Below are 23,278 nucleotides of genomic sequence, written 5' to 3' on the forward strand. Positions count from 1 at the left end.
ATCAAAGACACATCCAGGAAGTAATATAATAATTTAACCATGCATGTTGAACTAAATCCCCAAACTCCTGGAGGGATTTATTATATGGGCTTATGCTTCCTTCGGAGAAGGCAATGGCAGCCCACTCCAGTATTCTTGCCTGGAAAATCCCATGGACAGAGGAGCCTGGTAGGCTGCAGTCCATGGGGTCGCAAAGAGTCGGGCACAACTGAGTGACTTCACTTTCACTTTTTACTTTCATACATTGGAGAAGGAAATGGCTACCCACTCCAGTATTCTTGGCCTGGAGAATCCCAGGGACGGGGAGCCTGATGGGTTGCTGTCTATGGAGTTTCACAGAGTTGGATACGACTGAAGTGACTTAGCAGCAGCAGCAGCAGCAGCAGCATGCTTCCTTAGCTAAAGATCACCAGATAAAGTAATTGAGCTGATTTTACTTCATTTTTCATTTTAACAGATTTGAAATACAGAGTTTCTAGTTTATAGATTTGCTTATATTGAACTAAGTCCAATTATTACAGAATATTAAAATGTCAGAAATGTTTAAAATTGGAGGTAATTCTTTTAAGATTTAGACATAACTTCAAAAATTTATTACTAGAGTAAAATTACACAATTTGGAGGAAATGTGGGCAGAAATTGAATTCACATCTCCTGAGCTGGGTCTCAGGTATGCAAGTATCAGGTAAATAACATTGGGAAGATGATAATCTCTCAGTGAAGTTCCTGGTCTATAAATAAAGACAATAAAAATTTCATACATAAATTTTTGTTCAGGAGCCGTCATGGAAGGAACATCTGATTATTTCCAGTCTCTGTCCTGAAGATTTTCATTTGTGAAGACTATTCTAACTCCTGGATAGCAGGATGTTTTCTTAAAGCCGGTGATAAATAGTGGACAAACATCTCACTCAAGATGACTCTTAAAGAGGGATACAGAATCATCTCCCTCATATTTATCCCCCGCTGGATAAAAAATCCCTGCTACTACTACTGCTGCTAAGTCGCTTCAGTCATGTCCAACTCTGTGCGACCCCATAGACGGCAGCCCACCAGGCTCCCCTGTCCCTGGGCTTCTCCAGGCAAGAACACTGGAGTGGGTTGCTATTTCCTTCTCCAGTGCATAAAGGTGAAAAGTGAAAGTGAAGTTGCTCAGTCGTGTCTGACTCCTACGGACCCCATGGACTGCAGCCTACCAGGCTCCTCCATCCATGGGATTTTCCAGGCCAGAGTACTGGAATGGGTTGCCATTGCCTTCCAGAGATCTTGAAAAGAGCATAGGAGTTCACTAAACACCCACAAGGTGCAGGTATCATCTAAGACATTGTAATCATCCAAGGGAAGGTTACCATTTGGGGCATAAAAGAGCTATCCTCACACAGAAACCAATTCGCTAGTGTCGACTGAATCGGGGTGTCACATTTTCAAGAGGAATATTCCCCTTTGAGTGAAAAAACTACTCTTTAAGTAGAACATCGGTACGAAAGGCAACAGGATAAAACCAATACCACTACCACTAACAGGAGACAATGGTGGATTGGGTATGGCATCCAGGCAAAAGAACATGCCTGACTTTTCCATTTTTGTCATATCAACACCCACATAGAAGGAAAGTCAAAATACAGTGACCAAGATAAGACAGGAGCTGGAACTCAAGTAAAGACAAGGAGTCGACAGCAACTCTTTCAAAGTTGGTAGCAATCTTTTATCAAATGAAATATTATATTAGAAATATTATGTATAACTACGACATAAAGTGAATGAAAATAACAAACAAGGTCCTCAAAACATTTAGATATTCACTTTGGTTGGGAAGTGCTTTCTTGTTTGTGATCCTGAGGTGTCTTGACCCAGCAACTAAAATTAACAAATATAGGGGGGAAAAGAACAAGCCAGAATTATCTGTTGCTTGCTCCTACTTCCATTGTAAAATGCAGCACATATTTATACTAGAACTGGTCATAGAGAACTAGGAGAAGGTGGTGCTAGGACACACAGAAAGCATAGAATTTCATGGAGAAAATGATCCCTAGGTCAAGTATAATTGAGAAGTCCAACATAGGACTGCAGGTCATAATGACCGTGAGAGCCGTTTCTAACTATCTGTAAAGTAACAGGCACAAAGCCAGACTGTAGTAGGAAATGGGAAGTGAGAAGGTGGAAGAGGGTGTCTGAACCACTATATCTTGATATTGAGGAGAGAACTAAGGACAAGAGTCTTAAGTCTTTTGTGGAAAAAAATCATCTCACATATTTTTCATGAAAACATCAACTTATATGTTTAACACTTACTCATGCACAAACTTTTAATAAATTCCTTCCAAATTAGTTTCACTTAGGACTTCCCTGGTGGCTCAGATGGTAAAGTGTCTGCCTACAATGCAGGGAGACCCAGGTTCAATCCCTGGTCAGGAAGATCCTCTGGAGAAGGAAATGGCAACCTACTCCAGTACTCTTGCCTGGAAAACCCCATGGACGGCAGAGTGTAGTAGGCTACAGTCCATGGGGTCACAAAGAGTTGGACATGATTGAGCAACTTCACTTTCACTTTCTTTCACTTTACTAATCAGCTTTCAACTTCTAATTACAGACATGATCACAACAAACCACACTAATGGAATTACTAAACACCCAAGTAATCAAGTCACTCCCATATGCCTCTGCTGTCAGGGTCCCCACATGAAGGTCCCATTCAGTTGCATAAGTTTACAGATGCTCAGGAGAAAGGTCTTAACATCCCCTTGAACACGACACCACACTGAATAATAAAATGAGAAGTGATAAATTTATTTCAATTTTCAAATGCAAATCCCCATGAATATTTTATTTTCCTATTTACCTTTAAGCCTAAAGAATTCTCCTTTTTCAACATCTAATTCTAACCATTTTTGGCATTAATAGCCCTTGAATAAAAAATATCTTACATAAAATAAAGGGCCCCATTCTAATATTAACTTTACCATTCCTTATTCATCTCAATTAAGGATTCATTTATCACTTGTGCTACATTTTCTGTGATTCTAAGATTCCATTAATCCTTTTAAAATTACCAGGCTTGTCAGTATCTCTTTATATCAAAGATCTAGGTCAAGACAAGACATAGGAGGGTTCTGGGCTCACCTCCTTCCACAGCACACCAAATCCACAACAAATGAAACAACTTCCTCTGAATTAACCTTAACAATTGAGGGGCTGCTTTGCATCAGCTGAATGAGAGAACTAAGTCCCACGTGGAAGTAGGTTGGGGAGACTAAGACACGTCACCCAGTAAACCCCACCAAGGGCAGAGTGATGCCCAACAAGAAGGGAATCCAACCCCCAGAGCTTCTCCCTGAGGAGTACAGGGTTTGACGCCCCCCGCCTGCATGGGGAATCCCAAGTTTTAAGGCCTGCCCCTGACAGACATCTTGAAGCATCTATCTTTGAAAATCCCCTTGATTCAGTCCAAAGAAAATCCCCTTGATTCAGTCCACAAGACCCACGAGGTTTAGACCATTTTAACCAGTCTAAAGGGCTCCAGCTCTCTGACTCAGCTGCTGCAGGGCTCAACTCAAAGGCAGTGGATGAAGTCCCAAAGTTTTGTGAATGAAACTCATTTGCTTACCTTGAAGCTGTTGGCAGGAGGGCCAGGTATCTAATTCAGCTCATATCTGGGACCTGATGGCTGGTGGCACCATCCCCTGAGCCTGTCCTAGCCCCAGACATCATCTTTAAAAGAAAAAAGATAACTTTTTTTTTTTCTTTTGTCCCCCCCTTCCCGCCCTTTTCCTTGCACATGCCATCTATACACTTTCCCTCTCCACAGCTCCTGCTGGCAGGCGGCGTCTTGCCGAGTTTTCCTTGGGCACCATTGTTTTCTCTCCCCTTCCTGGCAGCTCAGGTCTGTAGCCTCCGCCTGGCCTCAACCTGGCTGAAGCGTCCCATCTTCATACTCTCCCTCTGTGTGTTCCTGATCACCAGTATCTCCTAGAGGGGAGGTTTTAAGTACCTCTTCTGCCCTGACACCCAGAAGACACCTCTAGATCTGACTCTGGTGGCCTGTGGGGCTTAAGCTCGGGGTACCACAGGACTGCATACATTGTATATTTTCAAAACTGCTACCTGAGGGTCAGGCTGCCAATCTGCCTGAATCTCCCTCCTGCCAGAGGTCTCTCCCTTTGGGACACAGGATGATTCAGGGAAAACCCTCAACTACAGAGAGCTATTAAAAATCAGCTGCTTGAACAATTGCAAAAGTTTGAGAGGGCCAGGACAGGGTTGAAGGATAAGGCTCATCTCCTACATGGGGCCCCTTCCTCAAGATGGGGAGAGGGGCTGTCTATCTAATGCATGGACACCAACACGGAGTCAAGCAAAACAGAGAAATAGAAGAAAATATTTGAACTTCAGGGGGAAAAGTCCAATGAAATGGAACTAAGTAATTTAACTTTATATCAATTTTCTTAAACTTACCCTCATAGTCTGTGGATCTCTGACGTCCTGAACGCTTAAGAATCAGATTTATCTATTTTTAAAAATATTCTCCAGGAATATATCTCATCCCTTTCTAGAATGATCAAACCAATAAATCTTTTCCTACATGGATTTCGACAGACATTGATCCAAAAAGCATTAAAGCACTCATGTTTGTCCTTCACTAGAATGACCATAAACTTTGTCATCCAAACTGGGAAACTCCAGAGAGTTAAAAGAGATGTTACTGTAACTATACAAAAAGGTAGCCATTGACTAGGACAGAGTCAGGGAAACCTGGTGTTTTAGCTAGCCTGACACTCAAATTTTTAGCTATACTGTATAAAAATAAAATAAATAGTGAAGGAGCTACAACAATTATGGGTAAGGAGTGGAGATAGTGGAGGTTTGTGTCTTGCTTTTACATTTCCCGTAAATCCTCATTCTTACTTTGATGTGCACCATTGCTGCAGAATAATGCTGGCACTGTCTGAAAATGGTTGACCTTAGTCATAAACTTCTGTAGGGGGCTAATTCTTTAGTGTGAAGTCACTCAGTCGTGTACAACTCTGTGCGGCCCCATAGACTGTAGCCTACCAGGGATTTTCCAGGCAAGAGTACTGGAGTGGGTTGCCATTTCTTTCTCCAGGGGATCTTCCCAACCCAGGGATTGAACCCAGGCCTCCCGCATTGTAGGCAGACACTTTACTATCTGAGCCACCAGGGAGTCATAAACCTCTGTACTGGACTAATTCCTTAAGCTACATTCTAACTTTCTTTTTCTCCAGCTTTCTGACTTCATTTCTCACCACCCCAACCGTCTATTCTTGAGCTTGCCTCATTCTTTGGACTTGCTGTTTGTAATACTGCTTTTCCACTACAAACTTGGTCTCCTTTCAGCTGTGATTTGGATTCTCCCCACACTAAACTAGGTTCAATTCCAACAAGAGACAACATAAAACACTAAAATTACGTACCCAATTTTTCCATCACTCTTTTATCACGGGAAGAGATATGGGAGCCAGAAATTAATTCATTCTCAATAACTTTGAGCGTCATAATTCTGGATCAAAATATAATCTTCTCTCAGAATATGACCAAAGCCAAGTGTATGCTGAATATTAACATATTTTTATCATTTCCAATTTAATAATCTCAACAGAAAACAGATGCAAATAGATCATTTTATAAGCAGTCATCAAACTCATGGAGCTGACATTGGGTGATACTTTAGAAAACAAGTGATTAAACCTTCTTCCATTATTATCTAAATAGCTCTATAAATAAATGTGTCATTTGCAGTCTGAAAGAGTTGATTGGCAAAGCTGAGTGACATCCAAGTTTATTTTAAATCAGGGCTTCCAGTTTTGGAGTTTTCTTGTAAAAAATTCATTTCTGACTACTCTTCCCATTGGCTTAGTGCCAATGGGAATGCAAAGAAGTTTAGTGTGTATCTTTGTGTTTTAATGCATCTGGGAGACATACTACACATTAAGATGACAGATGGGAAGAACCACCATTGACTTTGGGCAATTCAGAGGTTTCCAAGAACCCATTAATTTTGTGTTCCAGAAGTCTAGGCACTAGTTTGAAAATAATAAATTAACTGTGCTAATGTAGTGAAAAAAACTTTGCTTTTATATAACGAGGAAAAACACAAATAATATACATCATCTTAACATCCAACCTAGTGGTTAGTCCTTTTTTATTCCATAAAAGTTTATAAATTATGATACCTCCACTCTGAAGTGGAAATTTGTGACGTGGGAATTCTAGAGGACACTTCTGAAATTGTTCCAGTTTTCATCATGATATAATGTTTCTCAAATCTGAGAGAAAGAAAATAATGGTTTTTTTGTGTGTGTTAAATGCCTGCTCCATAGATTCAGACAACTGCTTGCAAGACCATTTGTCATTTGGGGTGGGTTAAATATAGTAGACAATCAGAGAATGGTGAATAGGGTGAGAGATCTTGTGCTTAGTCACCCAAGCTTGTCCGACTCTTTGTGACTCCAGGGACCACAGCCTGCCAGGCTCCTCTGTCCATGGGGATTCTCCAAGGAAGAATACTGGAGTGGGTTGCCATGCCCTCCTCCAGAGGATCCTCCCAACCCAGGGATCAAACCCAGGTCTCCCGCATTGCAGGCAGATTCTTTACCCTCTGAGCCACAAGGGAAGCACAGGAATACTGGAGTCAGTAGCTTACCCCTTCTCCAGGGGATCTTCCTGACCCAGGAACCAAACTGGGGTCTTCTGCATTACAGGTGGAGTCTTTACCAGCAGAGCTGCTGCTGCTACTGCTGCTAAGTCACTTCAGTCATGTCTGACTCTGTGCGACCCCAGAGATGGCAGCCCACCAGGCTCCCCCATCCCTGGGATTCTCCAGGCAAGAACACTGGAGTGGGTTGCCATTGCCTTCTCCAATGCATGAAAGTGAAAAGTGAAAGTGAAGTCGCTCAGTCATGTCTGACTCTTAGCGACCCCATGGACTGCAGCCCACCAGGCTCCTATGTCCATGGGATTTCCCAGGCAAGAGTACTGGAGTGGGGTGCCATTGCCTTCTCCGACCACCAGAGCTACCAACTGCATTTTAATATAATTTTTATTTTCTTAGTATTTATTTATTTGATTCCTTTGAGTACTAGTTGCAGCACATGGGATTTCATTTTGTCATGCAGGATCTTTCGTTACAGTGCACAGACTGTCTAGCTGTGACACGCGGGCTTCAGTAGTTGTGGCACATCGGCTTGGCTTCCCCGTGGCATGTGTGATCTGAGTTCCCTGACCAGGGATCGAACCCACATCCCCTACATTGCAAGGCAGATTCTTAACCACTGGACCACCAAGGAAGTCCCTAATGTAATTTTCAGAGGTTAATTTCCACTTACAGTTATTACAAATATCAGTTGTATTCCCTGTGTTACACAATACACCCTTGTAGCTTACCTTACATCCAACAGTTTGGACCTCCCACTTCCTCCCCCTGTATTGCACCTTCCTTACCCCCTGGTAACCACTGGCCTGTTTCTGTATCTGCTAGTCTGCTGCAATTCTGTTATATTCACTAGTGTTTTTTGTATTTTGGGGATTCCACGTATAAGTGACATCAGACAGTGAAAAGTGAAAGTTAGTCACTCAGTCGTATCTGACTCTTTTTGATCCCATGCCAGGGATCTTTTTGAGCCCTGCCAGGCTTCTCTGTCCATGGAATTTTCCAGGCAAGAGTACTGGAGTGGGTTGCCAATTCCTTCTCCCAGGGATCTTCCGGACCCAGCGATTGAACCCAGGTCTCCTGCATTGCAGGCAGATTCTTTATCATTAGAGCCACCAAGGAAGCTCTATCATATAATATTTATCTTTGACTTATTTTGCTTATGATATGATAGCATAAAATATTTAATATAAACAATGCCTTGTATAAATAATCAGTAGCTTCTCAAATATCATTCATTTCATTCTCAAAAATATATTTATTTTAAAATCCATAGTTATATGAACTTATTATTGAGGAATCTGATCTGTGGGTTTTAAATGTTTTACTTTAAATCTGAATCATACCCCATAGACAAATGAATGTTTCATATCGTTTATACTGAATACATATTAAACCTTATTTCTGAAATCTGAAAAAAGTCAATTACACCTAACAAAAGGAAAATATTTATCAGTGATGGTTACTGAAATTTTACCATATAATTTCTTGCTTTAAGATGAAAAGACTCAAAATTACGGGATAAGCATTTACTTTTTTTTTTCTCCAAAACAAAGCTTGTGAAGAAATCAAGTACACAAAGAGCTCTCCTGAACCATGTTCAACTCTAGGCTCCCTAGAGGGACAGATGTAAAGAATGAAAGACTCCAGTTCACCTTTGAGGAGAAAATGGGAGGTTAATGCTGATTAGGCAGCAACAGGACATTTCAAAATAAAAGTGCCAGTGTTCAGCTCCCTGGGAATCTCAACCAACATCCAAACTTAGACAGTCTGTCCATATTATTTAAGAATGTGTGTTCTCATACACAACAAAATCAAATATAATTTGTGCTATTTCTCCATGTGTGTGTGTGATCTTAGAAAAAGAAAAATTATAAAAAGTGAAATGATCGGAGAGTTCTCTAAGACCTCGCAAGAAGGTTGGTCAAAAAGATAATGAGAGGAAAACAAAAACCAACTTCAGTTTGTGTAGGGCAGAAGCAAAGAAATGTTTGACTCTCTTCAACAATTGTGGTCATCTGCTCAAAATCTAAAGGGAAGCCTCACTTGGATTATGCCTTTAGACATACCTTGACTCAAAGGCTTCTCTAATGCCTGAGTGCCCTCAGTCAAGACTGCTCACTGAATTTGGTTAAAGCAGAGCACAGCCATAATTTCAAAACTATTAAGTTCCAGTGATCAAAAACCTAGATGGTGCTCTGGTAATAGATAGTTAAACCTCCTTTCCAAAAGTGCATGCTCTTTGATAAAATGTCGATAGAAGCAACCAGAAATGAAAATGACTTCAATCTCCATGCACTCATTCTACCATTTGTTACCATTTCACTCCTACCTCTAGTCCAGGCCATCATTATCATTCATCTAGGCAAGTTATACGCTTCAATAAATCTTTTTACTGAGCCTTTACTTATCCTGTTGTTTCTCTTTCCATTCTCCACAAATATTAAGAAGTGCATCAAATCATATCACTTCTCTGTTTAAAATACCCTAATGTCTTCCCAGTTAGATTTAGAACAAAATTCCAAGTCCTTGCCGTGGCTAGGAAGCTCTGCATAATCTGACCTCTATCTCTCTAACTTCATCCCTACATCTTTCTCTAGTTTGCTCTCCTATCTACAATTTTTTTTTTTTTAAGATTATTTATGTGAACCATTTTTAAAGTCTTCATTGAATTCGTTACTATATTGCTTCTATTTTGGTTTTTTGGCTGTGAGGTGTGTGTGATCTTAGCTCCCCAACCAGGGATTGAACCCACAACCTATACACCGGAAGGTGACGTCTTAACCCCTGAACCACCGGGGAAGTCCCTCTACGTTGGTCTTGATGCTGACCCAGTGTTCTCATGACAGAACATTTGCCCTTGCCAATCTCTCTGCCTACATGCTTATTCCCCAAAGGTCCACTTGCCTCACTTCATTTAGGTATCTTCATACCACCTTCTCCCAGAGAAGGGAGCGCTTCTCTGACCAAGTGCTCTGAAAACCTTTAAATTTTCAATTCTTTACATGATTCCCTGTTCAAATCAGATGACATTTTGGGGACTGTTTCTTCATGAATTCAGTTCAGTTCAGTTACTCAGTTGTGTCACTCTTTGTGACCCCATGGACTGCAGGATGCCATGTTTCCCTGTCCATCACCAAATTCCAGAGCTTACTCAAACTCTTGTCCATCAAGTCGGTGATGCCATCCAACCATCTCATCCTCTGTTGTCCCTTTCTCCTCCTGCCTTCAATCTTTCTCAGCATCAGGGTCTTTTCAAATGAGTTGGTTCTTTGCATCAGATGGCCAAAGTATTGGAGCTTCAGCTTCAGCATCAGTCCTTCCAATGAACATCCTAAAGGAAATCAGTCCAAGGGAGTCTCAAGAGTCTTCTGCAACACCAAAGTTCAAAAGCATCAATTCTTCTGCACTCAGCTTTCTTTAGAGTCCAACTCTCACATCCATACATGACCACTGGAAAAACCATAGCCTTGGCTAGATGGACCTTTGTGGACAAAGTAATGTCTCTACTTTTTAATATGCTGTCTAGGTTGGTCATAACTTTCCTTCCAAGGAGTAAGCGTCTTTTAATTTCATTGCTGCAGTCACCATCTGCAGTGATTTTGGAGCCCAAAAAAATAAAGTCTGTCATTGTTTCCACTGTTTCCCCATCTATTTCCCATGAAGTGATGGGACCAGATGCCATGATCTTCGTTTTCTGAATGTTGAGCTTTACGCCAACCTTTTCACTCTCCTCTTTTACTTTCATCAAGAGGCTCTTTAGTTCTTCTTCACTTTCTGCAATAAGGGTGGTGTCATCTGCATATGTGAAGTTATTGATATTTCTCCCAGCAATCTTGAGTCCAGCTTGTGCTTCTTCCAGCCCAGCGTTCCTCATGAGGTACTCTGCATATAAGTTAAATAAGCAGGGTGACAATATACAGCCTTGATGTACTCCTTTTCCTATTTGGAACCAGTTTGTTTTTCCATGTCCAGTTCGAACTGTTGCATCCTGGCCTACATGCAGGTTTCTCAAGAGGAAGGTCAGGTGGTCTGGTATTCCCATCTCTTTCAGAATTTTCCAGTTTATTGTGATCCACATAGTCAAAAGCTTTGGCATAGTCAATAAAGCAGAAATAGATGTTTTTCTGGAACTCTCTTGCTTTTTCCATGATCCAGCGGATGTTGGCAATTTGATCTCTGGTTCCTCTGCCTTTTCTAAAACTAGCTTGAACATCAGGAAGTTCACGGTTCACGTATTGCTGAAGCCTGGCTTGGATAATTTTAAGTATTACTTTACTAGCATGTGAGATGAGTACAATTGTGTGGTAGTTTGAGCATTCTTTGGCATTGCCTTTCTTTTCGATTGGAATGAAAACTGACTTTCCAGTCCTGTGGTCACTGCTGAGTTTTCCAAATTTGCTGGCATATTGAGTAGCAGCACTTTCACAGCATCATCTTTCAGGATTTGAAATAGCTCAACTGGAATCCCGTCACCTCCACTAGCTTTGTTCATAGTGATGCTTCCTAAGGTAGATGTATTTAAATCAAGGTTCTGCTGAGGATACTTCCAAACTGCCCATATGGCCATTGGCAGATCTTAGGTCTTCATTGGCCATTGACTGGAGATGTTATTTCCTTATTACATGACCCTTGCCACAGCACCTGCTTTCCTTCAGAGTCAACCCATGAGGCAGGAAGAAAGGAATGGAAAATGGCAGCTACCTTTTCTTTGTAACCTAATCCTGAAAGCGATATCCTATCACTTTTGCCATATTCTATTGTTTAGAAATGAGTCACTAGGTCCAGCCCACACTCAAACAATCAAGAGAGAATCATGATTCATCAGAGGCAAGCCTAAATGCTGTCTGCCACACTTGTGTATCAGATGGAAATGATATTCCCTGCCATGCAAAATGGTTGGTTATAAAAGCACAATATAAATATATTGTCAATAACTTATATGTATATACAGTTGGTCCTTGGTGTCCACCATTTACACATCCTTCATTTCAACCAAATATACATCAATAATATTCAGGAAAAAAAAAATCAAGAAAGTTCCAAAAAAGCAAAACTTGAATTTGCTGCATGCTCAGCAACTATTTACATAGCATTTACATTGTATTTACAATTATTTACATAGCATTTACATTGCATTATGTATTATAAGTAGTCTAGAGATGATAAAATTATGTAGGAGGATGTGCATGGATTATACAGAGACAATGTGCCATTTTCTATAAGGAACTTGAGCATCTGTTGATTATAACATCTCTAGGGGTCCAAGGATCAATCTTTTGGGGTTGCTGAGGAACGGAACGGCTGTAAGTTATTTCAAGTCCTTGTTGTAAAGACTTACACTAATATGAATAAGGGCAACACAAAAACTTTCTTGCAGATGAAAAAGATTTAAAGGGAACTTCTCACTGCACAGAAATTACTGTTAGAGTTATGACCAGAATTTGAAAGATAAAACACCATTCTGTACTTTACCCACTTGTTTGTACTTTGATTTTTTTTTTTACCCATAAGAAGTGCAAGTAGTAGTTTTTAATGCCTTCTCCAACAAAATTCTAGATGCCAAGTACTATTATTCTAAATATTTAGAATCCTCATAGGAAAATAAATGTACTTCCAGCATTAAAAATGTAATGAGCTTAGCCACAAATTTTTAAGTCACAAAGTTAAAATAATCATAAGGCTTCAGAGCATATATAAGATCTGAAATACTTGCTTGGAAATTAAACTAACTTCAGGAAATTAAACTATCATATATTTTCATAGAGAAAAGTAGTTTATAGATGTTATTTTCAAGAAATGGCATTTCATTCCACTGAAATGGTAAATATTAAATAACTCAGACATTCTAGAAATAAAGGCACAAACAAGTTATTTTCTAAAAGTGTCTGTAAGACTTAAGGGCCCAGAACTTAAAAGGTCCACAAGGGAATAAAGGAAAGATCTTAAATCTAGGACACTTTTTTATTCACAATCCACTACATTTTTCACTTTATAGCACAAAACATTTCAATAAATATGTGGCAGCATATAGTGTGTAAAATATACCATGCAGAAAAGTGATTAATAATTTTAAAAAAGACAAGAATACTCTAATTAGAAACTCAAAATCTAGTCAAAAAGATAAGGCATAACCACATAAAATGGTAACTTAACCATAATACCAAATGTCCACTTGCTCATCCTGTCCTTCAAGATCTATATGAGATTAGCTTGAACCTCAAGCTGCTTGTTCAGTGGGAAGACAATTGTCTTCCTCTGAATTTCTGAAAATCCCCCGCCATTTCTTGAAGCTTTCTGGCTCTAATTTCTCCCTTCTTAATCCTCCATCTTCTTTCCAGCTTCTGGTGCTTAGGTGTTCCTTCATCCTCACTGCTCCTCTTTAACCTCAATGCAGCCCTCCACTGATTTAATTTGTTTCCCATGAAAACCACTCACATCAGGCTTTTGTGTGTGTAACAGCCATAACTGAGTATTTGAGAAGAAAAAAAAAAGAGTTGATATCACAAGCACACAAATGCCTAAAACGTGTCTTAGACATCTGCTAGGGAGGAGAAGGGGACGACAGAGGATGAGATGGCTGGATGGCATCACTGACTCGATGGACATGAGTCTGAGTGAACTCCGGGAGTTGGTGATGGACAGGGAGGCCTGGCGTGCTGCGGTTCATGGGGTCGCAAAGAGTCGGACACGACTGAGAGACTGACCTGAACTGAGGCCATTTCCTCCAGTCGCCAGCCTCCCCCGAGATGTGTGGTTCTGTTCCTCTCTTCCGTCTCCCCACCTCCAATCTTGTTTCAGTTTTGTTTTCTCTTTGTGCCTCAGTGACCTTTATTCTCCTTGGCTTATGTTCTCTCTCCAAGCAGAATCGAAGTTTTCCTTAACAAGAAACAGTCTTCTCCCCAGGAGAACGTCGGGCGCCAGTTGTTTCTGAAAGACAACTTCTTTTGCCCTTTTGCCCCATGTTAAGTACTGAGCACACACAAGGTCAATCCTTTTCGTACAATTGCTTATGGTCATTTTCTAATTTAAGATTCGCGTTCTTCAGCTCTTTGTCTAAATTAGTACTTAATTTTTAGTTGTCAGCATGTGTAGGAGTCACTTAGACTGCTTCTTTAAAATGTAAATTCCTGATCCTCACCCTGAATCCTGAATCTGGAGCTATGAGGTGGGTCTCAGGGATTGTGAAAGTGAAAAATTGAAAGTGAAGTCACTTAGTCATGTCCGACTCTTTGCGACCCCGTGGACTGTAGCCCACCAGGCTCCTCGGTCCATGGGATTCTCCAGGCAAGAGTACTGGAGTGGGTTGCCATTTCCTTCTCCAGGGGATCTTCCTGATCCAGGGATCAAACTCAGGTCTCCCACATTGCAGGCAGATGCTTTAACCTCTGAGCCACCAGGGACTGTGACTGCTGCCTAAAAGGGATTCTGACAGCAGTGGTCCAAAGGATACAATTTTTAAGAAACACTGACCTTTCCATTGATAAAAACAGTAAATAACATTGATTTAGTTCTCAGCTCCAAAGAATACCAGAGACACTGTATCCTCAGATTGAAAGTAATTCATAGCCATTTCTTCCAAAAGTTTACAATCTTTAAAATTGTAAGATTGGTGAAAAGTTTGGAAATTTTTTATTGAAGCTTGGGGCAGGGGGAGCTGGAAAAAATAAACTTAAGTATAAATACATATACAGAAAGGAAAGGCCCTATAGACAGAGATTTTTATTTGTATTTCATTTATGGAATTTTTGGGAGTTTCCCAAGTGGCTCAGTGGGTAAAGAATCTGCCTGCAATGCAGGAGACTCAGGAGATGCTGGTTCAGTCTCTGGTTCAGAAAATCCCCTGGAGGAGGGCATGGCAACCCTCTACAGTATTCTTGCCCAGAGAGTCCCATGGACAGAGGAGCCTGTTGGGCTACAGTCCATAGGATTGCAAAGAGTCAGACGTGATTGACGTGTCTGAGCACACGTGCACTGATGAGTTGCTAGCACCTGGACAAGTGCCTGGACTATGGTATTTCTTAATCCTTATAAGAAATACTATAGCAATCAGTTACGGACACAAAAAGGAAAGTTATGAGGTTACTTCAATATAATTTTTGAGATATTCAGGAGCCAAAGAAAATAATTGCTAAAATCTAAAATGTGGAAAACCAAGTAGCAAGATATTAAAAAATTATTCTGTCCTCTTAATATGTTAGAGAAAAGGTTAAATTCAAATTAAAGGAACACTCCCACTGATTCCTCTATAGGATATCATCACATTCACATGAAAATAATCTCCTTATTACTGGCAGAAACAAATTACTGAAATGTACCTGAGAAAATTGAATTTCAAGCTAGAGCAGACTCTTCTGGGAAAACTGAGTTTTAAGTTAGTTTGTATTCTTTGTCAAGATCTGATGTCATCCTTCACAGGCAACTTTCCAGGGGCCAAAGTTATCCCATTCTCTCCTCCCCTCATGAAATTTTTAAAGTGTGTGTTAGAGCAGAAGTCTTATAAAAATGTCTGTCTCTTAAGAAAGTAAAAACCTGTCTGCTATGGAGATAGCCATCTCACTTTATGGGAAAAATATCTAATTCCAACATCACCCTCTGTTCAGAAATTAAATTATGAAACAAACATTTGGCAATCTGAAATGTTTCTCCACTAGTAACAACACTGTAGACATTTGGTCGAATAAATGTAACCATTTAGATTTATCAGCTAACCACAAAAACAGGCCTCTATTATACAAATACCCTGGAAGAAAACCACATCACATATGTAGCTGATTTCTACATTTTTATTGTGCTGTATGTATTGTAAATGAATGTATTTTGCTCCAGTCTTTACTCCTTTGACCTTTTAGAGTCTTAATGAGACTCCAAAAGCAACAATCAAAGCACAGTGTTCCATTTTGGAAGCATTCAGAAAGCAATGCACTTTGGCTAAATTTAGTTGTAGCATTCAGAATTTAAAAACACATCCAGCCATCTTTCTAGGAGACACATAGTCATTCATTTTCTATTTAAGTAAATTGGTCAAATAATAGTTGCTTCTTCTTAGCTCACTCATGCTAACAAATAAAAAGTTGGGTTGGAGGGAAGAGGGGAGACAATAACAAAACCTGACCCATGTAAGGCTCTTAATGACAGCAACTCAGGCATATTCATTTTGTAGGACACTAAACAAAGGAAACTTTTGTGCTCATTTTAAACTATTCTGGCTCAGAAAACACAAATTACAATTAAAATTGAGGCCACAAAATTATAAGCTGAAGACATTAAGAATTGCTCATGTTGAAGAAATATTGTCTGCTTTATCAAGAATTATATTTGGCAGTTGAAAATAATTGAAAGTTAGGGGGACAAAATTCAAAGTAGTAATCTCCTAAATGATAACTTGGGAAATATCATATCTTTAAGCATTCAAAAGTTTATTCATTTAAGCAGTAGCCCAGATTTTAAGATGTGTTTAGCTTACGGTACTTAGTCAGAAATTTTTTCTGGGTAACACAATTTAAAAGAGCTCACCAAGCACTAGAAAGTCAGCTCTTCAGCTTCACACAGTTAAATTACTTTCTGGGTGTGAAAAACTGCTAGATTAGAGAGACCAGATGCATTGGAAAGTTTAAGCACCGCTCAAGTGCAGTCTAGCATTCTTCACTGGAAATCTAGATTTTAAAAAAGCAGCTATTTTTTTTGTTGTTATTGTTTAATTTTCTTTATTTTGGCAAGAACACAACATGATATCCTGCCTTGTAGCAAATTTATGAGAGTGTTGTTATTGTTGTTTAGTTGCTAAATCATGTCCAACTCTTTCATGACCTCATGGACAGTAGCCCTTCAGGTTCTCCTATCCATGGGATTTCCCAGGCAAGCATGCTGGAGTGGGTTGCCGTTTCCTTCTCCAGGAGATCTTCCCAAACCAGGGATTGAAACTGTCTCCTGCATTGCAGACAGACTCTTTGCCTCTGAGCCACCAGGGAAGCTCTTTTGAACGTATAATACAGCATTGTTGACTATAGATGCAACGTTGTACACCAGAGCTCCAGAACTTATCCATCTTGCGTTGCTGAAACTTTTTTGCAGTAACTCCCCATTTCCTCCTCCCTCCAGTCCCACCATTCTACTCTTTGGTTCTATGAATTTGACTTACTTTATTTTTTAATTTGTGTATTTTTAATTGGAAGATAGTTGCTTTAAAATATTGTGTTGGTTTCTGATTTACTTTATGCAAGTGGATTTATGCAGTATTTGTCTTTCTGTGATTGGTTTATTTCACTTAGCAAAGGCTTCCCTGGTGGTTCAGATGGTAAAACGTCTGCCTACAATGTGGGAGACCTGGGTTTGATCCCTGGGTTGGGAAGATACACTGGAGAAGGAAATGGCAGCCCACTCCAGTACTCTTGCCTGGAAAATCCCATGGATGATAGTGTGGTAGGCTACAGACCATGGGGTCACACAGAGTCGGACATGACTGAGCTTCTTCACTTTCTCTTTCATGTCCTCAAGATTCATCCATGTGGTTGCATATTGCAGAATTTCCTTCTTTCTTAAGGCCAAATCATACTTGATGGTATGCTTGTACCACATTTTCTTAAATAAATAAAAATCAGTTATCTCAGAATTTACAAAATTGTAAATGAAGGGAAAAGCCAGCCTGGCTTCTGAGATAGTAAAGTTGTCTGAGGGGGCCTCCATGTTGAGACATGTTTTCCAATAGCACAGAACCCAGTGTGAAAAGAGGGGAGTTAAAGGAAAGGGATTAGGAAAGCCATTCTTCCATCCTCCTGCCCACATGCATCTAACCTGAACTACAGGGTATTGTCTCTGGCTGGTCAGGTTCTGCTGGGGGAGAAAGCTCAGGGAAGGAAAGAAAAGGAGTGTGGAAAGGAAGGAAGCAAGAGGGAACATGAAACTCACCCAGATCCACTTATTTTGTCACATAACTTTGTTGGCATAAGATTAAATTCCCTAGGGACTTACTTCCCTGTTGGTCCACTGGTTAAGATTTTGCCTTCCATTGAAAGGGGTGCAGGTTCAACCCCTGGTCAGGGAGCTGAGATCCCACATGCCTTGCAGCCAAAAATCAAGACGGAAACCAGAAGCAATATTGTAACAAATTCAATTAAGACTATAAAAATAGTCCACAACAAAAAAAATCTTAAAAAAAAAAGATTAAAGCCCTTTACCAATCTCCTCTACCCTTCCCCCAACAAATATGAAGCATTTCTCAACTGTATAAATGTCTACTGGATCACAGGTAAATCTAAAATTATATCTGTACTCTTCAAAATTTAAAAAAAAAAAAAGTTGAACATCATTGTGCATTGGGTGCAAAAAGTGAAAAACTCAACATCAAACCTGGGTCAGGGGTGTCTTCCAAAAGCCATGCCCTTGCCACAGCAAAGAGTTCCTGGTAGGTAACAACAGGGGGAGCGTTGGGTGAGGAGAGCCCACAAACAGAGTCTAAACAAAACAAGCTAAAACCTCACCAACAGCTTACAAATATTTAAGGGCTTCCTGAATTAGTGAATGAAAGCTACATTAGGGCCAATTCTAGATGGCACCCCACTGGAAAATCCCATTGACAGAGAAGCCTGGTGGGCTACAGTCCATAGGGTCAAAAAGAGTCAGACGCAACTGAGCACTCATGTATGCAGGCAGGCACTTAGTCCATAACAAGTGTGAGGATCAGATTGTAGCTGCAGGAATGTTTGTACATCAGAGCTGAAATGGAATTCTGTGATGTCTTCTGGCACAGCAGCTTTCTTTCAAGAGATGTTCTAATTTCAAACCATCGTTCTAGAAGTCAGCAAATTGTAAGCCTGAATACACAGAAACTGCACCAAAGAATATTGATGAAATCTTTCCCTATCCTCCCAAACCACAAATCTTGACTGTAGCTATCAAGAAAATGTTTTGCTTGCAAACATTTAGAAATAATTGTGAGAGTTCAACACAAAACTTGGATGAGGTAAGTAGCATTGTTCAGCATATAAATGTTTGCACAAGCCAAAAGAATGTGTTCATAAGAACGCAGAACAGGGTGTGTTTGGGGAGGCTGTCTGAGGCCATAAACTGAAAAAATTGGGGGCAGATGTGGTCACCTTTAGACAACAGATCACAGAAATTAAGAGCAAGGGCTGTGTGGGCAAGCTAACCCAGAGCCGTATCTTTCACCCACATCTTACTGGTTGTGAGACCATGTGTAGTTAATTATACTACCATTTCTGAATTTTAGTCTTACTGTCTTTAAAATGAAAATAAAACATTTTCTTTTTGAAGTAAGCTGGAAATGCATTGTGTGTGGTTTAGCATAGTGTCTGGCATATAGTAAGAACTCAACCTAGATTTGAGTTATTTTTCAGTTGTTTCCTTTTTAACTAGATAAATTGGGAGAATACAGCAATGGTCATTTTGGATCAAATAACCTATCCCTGTATTCTATCCCTGTGTGTAGAATCAGAAGGTATTGTAGTCACTTTCCATGTGTCAATACTCTGAGAGGGAGAAGTATAGAATGGATCAAAGCCCTTAGTTTTACAATCATCATCAAGTGAATCTTGCTTGTCTTTCAGAGTCACCATCTCTATACTTTTTATTCCTTTCTGCAAGTAAGTGTTTTCATTAAAATGTGTGTCAGTGCTCACTGAAGCAGTGCATATTCTAATATTGGAACAATACAGAAAAGATTAGCATGACCCCTACTCAGTGATGTCATACAGATTCAGGAAACATTCCATATTTTATGAAAAGAGTTCTGGATGTGGATGGTGTTGAGAGTTACACAACAATATGAATATATTTAATACCACTTAAGTGCTCATTTAAAATTGGTTAACATTATAAATTTTATGTTCTATGGATTTTACAGTGATACAGAAATTAGAAAAAATATATTGATACTGCTTCATTAAGAGGGCATCAAGCTCTTAAAATACTGGTCCTTTGTCAATGGTTTTATATACTTGAATGGGCATAGAATAGCTCAGTTGCTAGTTCACTGTTACTCATCAATGCAGAGACAAACACAGCATTAAAATTCTGAATATGGCCATCTGAAGAGACTGACTAGAGCAAGCTGGATTTTGTTTATTTATATATGCCTACTGCATAACAGTTCAGAAGAATAATCATTTGTATAATCACCTGTTATCACTGAATGTTCCAGTGTTGTATTTTTTATGCTTCTTGAGAGACCTGTGGGACAGAAGATAGTAATCAAAGAATAATTATATTTCATGTTGATGCCAAACAGCAATTTAAAATATTTTAAATGTTGTTATATTATTTACTTTTCTACATATAACTGACTAGAAAACTATCCTAAAAACAAAGATGATTGGTTTTAAACAATTGGTGTATAAACATGAAACATGAAAACAAATTTACACCAAGTGAGTATTCAGGAGTCCCATTGCAGCTTTCATTCTTCTTTGACCTAACTTTTCATCAAGCAACAAATATGGGGATGGATGCTTTTGGAAAAAAAGAACAATTGCTTTCTATTTTTTCTTGTTTTCAAAATCAAGTCAGTCTCTACCTGCATCCTTACCCTTCAATTCCACTTTCCCTCCTGTCAGAATGGATGAATTTTCTCTGTTTCTGCCCACTGCCTTCTTTAGAGCTAAAACCAGTTGAAACAAGTGTTTCAGTTTCCTCGTTTTACTATCTACTCAACACACTGCAGTCAGTTTATCAGCACCTCCATCTGCCCTCCCCAGTGGTCACCTCTCCATCTCCATCTTTCTCAACCTGTGAGCAGCATTGGATATATTTTTGTTTTTGACATTTACCACCCTAATTTTCTTCCTTCTTCTGCAGCCTCTGCTTCTTAGGCTTCTTCTTCCTACCTCCAAATATTAGAGTGTCCCATGACTAAGTCCAGGGTTCCATCTTCTCTTCTATCAACATTCTTTCATGTGACCTCATCCAGACCCCACATGCTAATACTATCTCTTTGCTAATGATTATCAAATGTATATATGCAGCCTTGACCACTTCCTGAATCCCAGGCTCATATATCTGATAGCTTACTCATCATCACCCTTGAGTGTCTATTAAGCGTCTCCCTGAAGCAGCAGCCTTCATCACCCTCTAGAGCCTGCTTCTTCAAGTTTTTTTTGAATTGACTCACATGCTAAGTCTGAAAACCCTGCAGTCATCTTTGAATTCTCTGTGTCTCTCCTGCAATATCTTGTCAACTTATATACATCAAAATATTTTCTCACTCCAGTCATGTTTGCTGCCTCCTCCCCTGCTACCATCCTGGCATGTTATCATTAACTCTCACCCCAATAAGTGCAATAGTCTCCCCCCTAGTTGGCTTACTTATCTACCTGCCCTCCCAAATTGCATTTTCCATGGGGCAGGCAGACAAAGCTTGTGAAAACTGAATCAGGTTATGTCACTCCTCTGCTTAAAAGCTTCCAAGGTCCAGGCATCACACTTAGGATAAAACCCAACTGCTTACCACCTCCTGATCTGGCCTTGGCTAACTGTCACATCTTATCTCTTACTATCTTCTCCCATTTTTCATTGCTCTAAGACAAATCTCCCTTGATATTCCCCAAATATACCAATGTGTTTCCCACCATAGGACTATTTATTGACACGTAATTGGTTTTTGATGAATATCTACTGAACAAATGATTATAAGCTGGGCTCCTTCCTTTCTCTTCTCCCACTATAATTATCTGTCAATTTGTACAACTTCCTGTACCCAGTCTGCAGTATTACATCCAGAGAAAAAGATCACTGCTGCTGCTGCTAAGTCACTTCAGTTGTGTCTGACTCTGTGCGACCCCATAGATGGCAGCCCACTAGGCTCCCCCATCCCTGGGATTCTCCAGGCAAGAACACTGGAGTGGGTTGCCATTTCCTTCTCCAGTGCATTAAAGTGAAAAGTGAAAGTGAAGTCGCTCAGTCATGTCCGACTCTTAGCCACCCCATGGACTGTAGCCTACCAGGCTCCTCCTTCCATGGGATTTTCCAGGCAAGAGTACTGGAGTGGGGTGCCATTCTTATTTTAGGGTTCAGTTCAGTTCAGTCGCTTAGTCGTGTCTGACTCTTTGCAACTCCATGGACTGTAGCACTCCAGGCCTCCCTGTCCATCACCAACTCCCAGAGTTTACTCAAACTCATGTCCATTGAGTTGGTGATGCCATCCAACCATCTCATCCTCTGTCTTCCCCTTCCCCTCCCACCTTCAATCTTTTGCACCATCAGGGTCTTTTATAATGAGTCAGCTCTTCGCATTAAGTGGCCAAAGTATTGGAGTCAGTCCTTCCAATGAATACTCAGGACTGATTTCCTTTAGGATTGACTGGTTGGATCTCCTTGCAGTCCAAGGGACTCTCAAGAGTCTTCTCCAACACCACAGTTCAAAACGATCAATTCTTCAGTGCTCAGCTCAGCTTTCTTTTTTTTCAGCTTTCTTTATAGTCCAACTCTCACATCCATACATTACTCCTGGAAAAACCAGAGCTTTGACTAGACGAACCTTTGTTGGCAAAGTAATGTCTGTGCTTTTTAATATGCTATCTAGGTTGGTCATAACTTTTCTTCTAGAGAGCAGTGTCTCTTAATTTCATGGTTGCAGTCACCATCTACAGTGATTTTGGAGCCCCAAAAATAAAGTCTCTCACTGTTTCCACTGTTTCCCCATCTATTTGCCATGAAGTGATGGGACCAGATGCCATGATCTTAGTTTTCTATTTAATTGAATTAATTTATTTATTTTAGGGTTAGTCACTGTGAATTATTCAGAGTGTTTCTTTTTTCAAGTGAGAAACCTCATAGAAGGAATGGCTAACGAGTTAAGGCAGCCTGGGAGCATGTCTTTAAAAGAAGTTATATAAGACGATTAAGTTTCATGTATATGCTGTAAAACATGGTGGCTATAGTGAGCAACACTGTATTGCACACTTGTTGTTGTTATCATTTAGTTGCTCAGTTCAGTGGTGTTTGACTCTGCGACCGCATGGACTATAGCCTGCCAGGCTTCTAGGTCCCTGGGATTTCCCAGGGAAACATAATGGAGTGGGTTGCCACTTACTTCTCCAGGGGATCCGGGATCAAACCCAGGTCTCCTGCATTGGCAGGTAGGTTCTTTACCACTAAGCCACCAGCAAAACCCAGTTGTACTCTTAAACATTTATTAAGAGGATAAGTCTCATTTTAAGTGTTCTTATCACTATAAAAAGTTCCCACAATCAGATGTGTTAGATTACAGCATATCTGAAACTCAAGTTTCAAGAAGTTGGATGCTGCTGCTTCTGTAACTGAGCAGTTTACAGCCAGAGGCTAATAAATTGCATTTGTTCCTGGGTTAGGAAGATCCCCTGGAGAAAGAAATGGCAACCCACTCCAGTATTCTCATCTGGAGAATTCCATGGACAGTGGAGCCTTGTGGGCTACAATCCATGAGATCACAAAGAGTCGAACACAACTGAGCGACTATCACTTTCATTTTTTTTAAACATCCTATCTGTCTTTTCAAGAGGAAGATTCGTAATCTGATTAGCTCTCACTGTTTCCCATGCCTCTCCTCCATATCTCTTCCTTAAATTGAGTAAGGCTAAAATCTAAAAGTGAGCCTTGGTTTTCTCTATCATCCTTTTGTAA

General features: G+C 40.1%; 2 non-coding genes across 2 annotated transcripts; both read left to right on the plus strand.

Moving 5' to 3' along the window:
• Positions 1 to 2,343: 2,343 nt before the first annotated feature.
• On the plus strand, positions 2,344 to 2,416 carry TRNAC-ACA (transfer RNA cysteine (anticodon ACA)). The gene has a single exon. It is a non-coding gene; the product is annotated as a tRNA-Cys (tRNA).
• Positions 2,417 to 19,294: 16,878 nt separating this feature from the next.
• Positions 19,295 to 19,401, plus strand: LOC128047123 (U6 spliceosomal RNA). Its single transcript, XR_008199311.1, has one exon. It is a non-coding gene; the product is annotated as a U6 spliceosomal RNA (small nuclear RNA).
• The last annotated feature ends 3,877 nt before the right edge of the window (positions 19,402 to 23,278 follow it).

The sequence above is a fragment of the Budorcas taxicolor genome, chromosome 4, assembly GCF_023091745.1.
Source record: "Budorcas taxicolor isolate Tak-1 chromosome 4, Takin1.1, whole genome shotgun sequence".
NCBI lineage: Eukaryota > Metazoa > Chordata > Mammalia > Artiodactyla > Bovidae > Budorcas > Budorcas taxicolor.